Consider the following 5,374-nt stretch of genomic DNA (forward strand, 5'->3'; position numbering starts at 1 on the left):
GCTGTGTGGGAAACTCAGCCCAAAGGAGGGGCCGTGTTCAAAGGGAGAGGGCATTTTCGAGGACAGCACTGTTTTCTTTTTCTTCTTTCTTTCTTTCTTTCTTTCTTTTTTTTTTTCGAGACAGGGTTGTTCTGTAGTTTTTTTTGGAGCCTGTCCTGGAACTAGCTCTTGTAGACCAGGCTGGTCTTGAACTCACATGCTTTCTTTTTTTTTCTATTGGATATTTTTGACTTCTTTATCAAAGATCAGGTGTTCGAAGATGTGTGGATCGATATCCGGGTCTTCTATTCGGTTCCATTGGTCCTCCTGTCTGTTCTTATGCCAGGACCAGGCTGTTTTCAGAACTGTAGCTTACAGAGTGTTCTTGCAGGTGGGGCACAGAAGAGGTTAATTACGGTACCTTAGTTCTTCTGCTTTTCTAGCAGACCGGAGCCCAGCTGACAGGAATCCAGTAGAGATGGTGTCAAGGTTCACACTGACACTAACAGCTGTAACTTGAGCAGGATTTGTGATCCACATGAAATTTGCAATGAATTGCAGCAAATCTGTGACACTCTAACTTGCTCAGGCTCAGTATCTGAACATACAGATGTTTGCAATGATCACTGGCTTCAGGATTTTTTTTTTTTGTTGTTGTTGTTTTGTTTTTCCACGAGACAGGGTTTCCCTGTAGCTGAAGTTTAACGGCCTGGTGTTTTTGTGACTTACTGCTTCAAAGAACTTCTCCATTTCTTTATCCCTAAGGGAAAAGAAATATAATCACTAAATACATTTAAGTGTCTTTCAACCATTTTAGATCCCTCTGTTGAGAGTTCTCTGTTTAGGTCTGTACTCCATTTTTTAAAATTGGATTATTTGTTCTTTGGATGACCAATTTCTCGACTTCTTTGTGTATTTTGGAGATTAGTGAAGATCTTTTCCCATTCTGTAAGGCCGTCGTTTTGTCTTGTTGGCCATGTTCTTTGCTTTACAGAAGCTTTTCAGTTTCAGGAGGTCTCACTTATTAATTGTTTCTCTCAGTGTCTGCTTTTTTTCTTTTTTTTTCTTTTTTCTTTCTTTTTTTTTCTTTTTTTTCTTTTTTTCTTTTTTTCTTCTTCTTTTCTTTTTTTTCTTTTTTTTCTCTCTTTAGTTTTTTTCTTTGTTCTTTTTTTTTGTTTTGTTTTTCTTTTTTTTTTTTTTTTCTTTTTTTTCTTTTTCTCTCAGTGTCTGTGCTACTGGGGTTCTATTTAGCAAGCGTTCTCCTGTGCCAATGTGTTCAAGTGCATTTGATATTTTTATTTTTATATTCTTTTATTGTGGATGAAGTCAATTATTTGAACTCTCAAATATTTTTATTGTTATTATCTCTCTATTTGTTTGCTTATTTGTGGTTGTTCACCAACTTGACTATCTAGAGGAAGTAAAAGTCGTAACAAGGTTTCCATAGGTGAACCTGCGGAAGGATCATTAACGTGAGAGAGCAGCGGCGGCGGCTCTGCCCGCCCGCTCGCCTGCCTCGCCCGAGTTCTCGCCGGGAGGCGCGCTCCCCGGGTCGCACGTGTGTTGTGCGCACGGAAGTGTGCGTGCGCACGGGCGCGCGTGGCGGTCGTGAGAGAGAGGTCGAGAGAGGGGGAAGGGGGACGGGCGCCGGCTCGCCCGCCCTCCTCGCCCCGTCCGAGGACCCGTGTCTGGCTCTGCCGCTGGCGGCTCACGGCGGACGGCGGCTCTCTTCCCGCTCTCGCTCTCCTCAGTCCACTCCCGCTGCTTGCCTCACCGCACCGCAGCGGCCCGCGGGTGTGTCCCCTCTTTCCCGGGCGCGCGCCTTTCCCTCTCCATTCCTCTTCCCGGGGGAGGATGGGCGAGGGTCTGGCGGCGCCCCGGGCCCCCTCTCGCCGCCGACCTCCGCTCGCGCGCCGTGGCGCCGCGGCGCGCCTGTCGGGGAGGCGGCGGAGGTTGGGCGCACTTTTTTTTCCCCCCTCTCCACCTCCTTCTCCAAAGGACCGGGGTAGACCAGTAGTCCCTCCCACCGGGCGGGAGGCCATTTTTTTCCCCCTGGGGATGCGGCGGGTCGACCAGATGTCCCGCTGGACTCTTTTTTTTTTTTTTTAATGTATAATATATATTATATCTTCCTAGACCTGACGGGTCGACCAGTTGTCTCTGTGCACTTCCTTTTTTTTGACGGACTGGAAGCGGGTCGACCAGTTGTCCGATTAAATATTTGGCCTTAAAATGCTAAGTACCGGGGTCGACCAGTTGGCCTTGTGAACTTGGGTCGACCAGTTGTCTTTTTCCATGTCTTGATTGACTGATGTCATTCTTCAATGTGTTGGTGGTTAGTTTATCTCTTTTGTTCTCTATGCCAACACGCCCCACTCACCAAACACTTTTTTTTTTAATTTATTTATTTACTTATTTTTATTTTACTTTTTTATTATTTATTTATTTATTTATTTATACATACATACATACATCCTGTCTATCTGTCCAGATGGGGCAGGGGTAGAAGGGGCTAGCTATGAGAGGAAGGTGCTCGGTGGGCATCCAGTTGTAAATAAGGCTTGGAATAAATAGCTGAATATTAATTCATTTGAGTAATATTAAAACTGTTCAAGTAGAAAACAATTGCTTTCTTTTTCTGTTTGCCCAGAGATCTGACTGACTGCAACTTGGAAAGAAGACGGCCCTGCTGGACAGAGACCTCCCTCCTGCTTTGGGTGGGTCGACCAGTTTACATGTTTATTTCCACGTTTTGTCTTTTATGGATTGAATGGATGTGTCTCTCTCTTTTTTTTTTTTTGGTTTTTCGAGACAGGGTTTCTCTGTGGCTTTGGAGCCTGTCCTGGAACTAGCACTGTAGACCAGGCTGGTCTCGAACTCACAGAGATCCGCCTACCTCTGCCTCCCGAGTACTGGGATTAAAGGCGTGCGCCACCATCGCCCGGCTCTCATTTTTTTTTTCACGATTGCTTGCTTGCTTGCTTGCTTACTTACTTACTTTCTTACTATCTGTTCAGCCCATCTCATTTACTTACTTCTTTAAAAAAAATGACCCACCTAGTTATTTACTTACTTACTTACTTACCTACTTGTTCATTCATTCCTTCACTTCCTTATCTTCTTTCATATATCTGTTTATTTATCTGCTGATTTAGCGTGACTCATTTACTTATTGAATGTTTCAATTATTATTTAGTTTTATTCATTTATTCATTCTTTATGTCTATTTTTATGTATGTATTTACTTACTTTCTTAATTTTTTTTTTACTTTTTAAAATTTACTTAATTTTTTTCTTTCTTTGGGAATGTAGATTCTTTCTTCCTTTCTTCCTTTCTTTCCTTCTTTCTGTCTCCTGACTGTCACTGGCTAAGAAAATGGTGGCCTCCATGTCACTGGTCAGCATAGCAGCTCCTAAAATGGAATTTGATGAAGGGATACATAGATAGATAGATAGATAGATAGATAGATAGATAGATAGATAGATAGATAGATAGATGGGATGCGCACACGCTCACACACACACACACACACACACACACACATATGCACGCACGTGCATGACATGTACAGATGGGGGGCGATTCCAATGTTTTCAGAGGAAGGTGCTCGCTGGTAATAATAAATGTGCTGGTAAATAAGGCTGGAAATAGCTGAATATTAAATCATTAAAACTCTTCAAATAAATAAAAAGCAATTCCATTTCTCTCTCTCTCTCTTTCTCACCATATACCAGCACATCTGAACTGACTGCAACATACAAAAGAAGAAGAAACACGGAAAGAAGACATCCCTGCTGGACAGGATCTGAGATGAGAATAAATTCATCGAATGGCTGCCAACAGCATTTCATTGAGAAGAGATTCCACATTTTATGCTGTACAGTTACTTAGTTAGATAGATAGATAAAGAGAGGCCTGTGAACTGGGGTGGGCTGTGGCTTCTCAGGTCACCTCAGGTCAGGGAGGGGCTGAGGAGTGTCCCATTGGCCTTGACAATAGGCAGGAGTCAGAGGTTAATGTCAGGGCAGGGCCTGAGAGTTCCTCAAAGGGAATGAATGGAGACCCTTGCTTACCTAAGAAATGCCTGACCTTGGAAAAGGACTTGTGGAAAGCGGGCCCTTGAAACTGTGGTTTCACGTCTTACTAGAAAGCTCCCTCTTGGAAGGGAAAGTCATCGTGATATCTTACTCTTTTCCCAAGGATACCCTACCTACCCTTCTGATCATTCTTACTGAATTAAGTCTTCCACTGCAAATAAATAAATAAATAAATAATAAATGAAGTGGGTGAGTGAGTGAGTGAGTGAGTAAGTAAGTAAGTAAGTAAGTAAACAAGCAAATACGTGGATGGACAAATAAATACAAAGTTTGCTGTTGTTGACTGACTTTTGATTTCATAATGAATCTCTCTCTCTCTCTCTCTCTCTCTCTCTCTCTCTCACACACACACACACACACACACTAAATATACAATAAAAGGAAGCATAACACCTTTACTCAGGGGGCAGAGTGAACTCTGAAAGTTTTCCAGGCGGGGGGGGGGGGAGAGACAGAATATAAGAACAAAATGAGAAACAAGGAAAAATAGTGTTGGCTGGCTGGCCGGCTTTCAGTTCCCTGACAGAAATGAGCACATTGTGGAGGAAACACAAAGTTGTTACACTATGTGGGTGTGATGAGGAGAGATTGTGAGTGAGTGTCCTGTCAGAACAAAGTTAGTCCCATAGTTGATGAAATTCATTATCCCAAAACTTCAGCAGAATATATCCCAAGTTTGCAAATGTGTGATCAGCTTGTGACAGGTTGGGCTGGAGATGCTGAGAACTGGGGAGCCCTCAATGCAAGAGCAGACACTCATTCCCATGAAGAGGGAGAGAGGGAGGGAGGGAGGGAGGGAGGGATCATTCATTCCTATACTCAAGTTTAAAGAAAGATGAGTGGCTATCTATGGAGAGACCACTCACAGATATGAAAAATCATTTCCTAAAAATCAAATTTCTCAGTCAGTATGCAACTGCTATGGTGCTTCTCCTAGATAGAGCAAAACACACAAACAAACTGATTCCTTGATCTAGAGCCACAGTGCACATGCTGTGGAAAAGGGGACATGGCCAACTTGAATCACAATATTCATCAGAGCATGAAAAGAGCGTAAAAAGGACACAGAGGAGAGATAATTGTGGTCCATCCTTCCTCCCTCCCTCCCTCCCTCCCTCCCTCCCTCCCTCCCTCCCTCCTTCCCTCAGGAAGTGACTGACAGATGAGACTTTGTCCAAGCAGGTTCTGTCTGAAATACCAGACTTGAGTTTCCCCCTCTGTGGGTATTAGCTAATCAGTCCTCCCTTCTTTCTGTAGGAAGGTGGTGCATGTCTCTCAGAACTTACCTGGTTTCCTC

The sequence above is a fragment of the Microtus pennsylvanicus genome, unplaced genomic scaffold (genome assembly GCF_037038515.1).
Source record: "Microtus pennsylvanicus isolate mMicPen1 unplaced genomic scaffold, mMicPen1.hap1 Scaffold_49, whole genome shotgun sequence".
Taxonomy (NCBI): Eukaryota; Metazoa; Chordata; class Mammalia; order Rodentia; family Cricetidae; genus Microtus; species Microtus pennsylvanicus.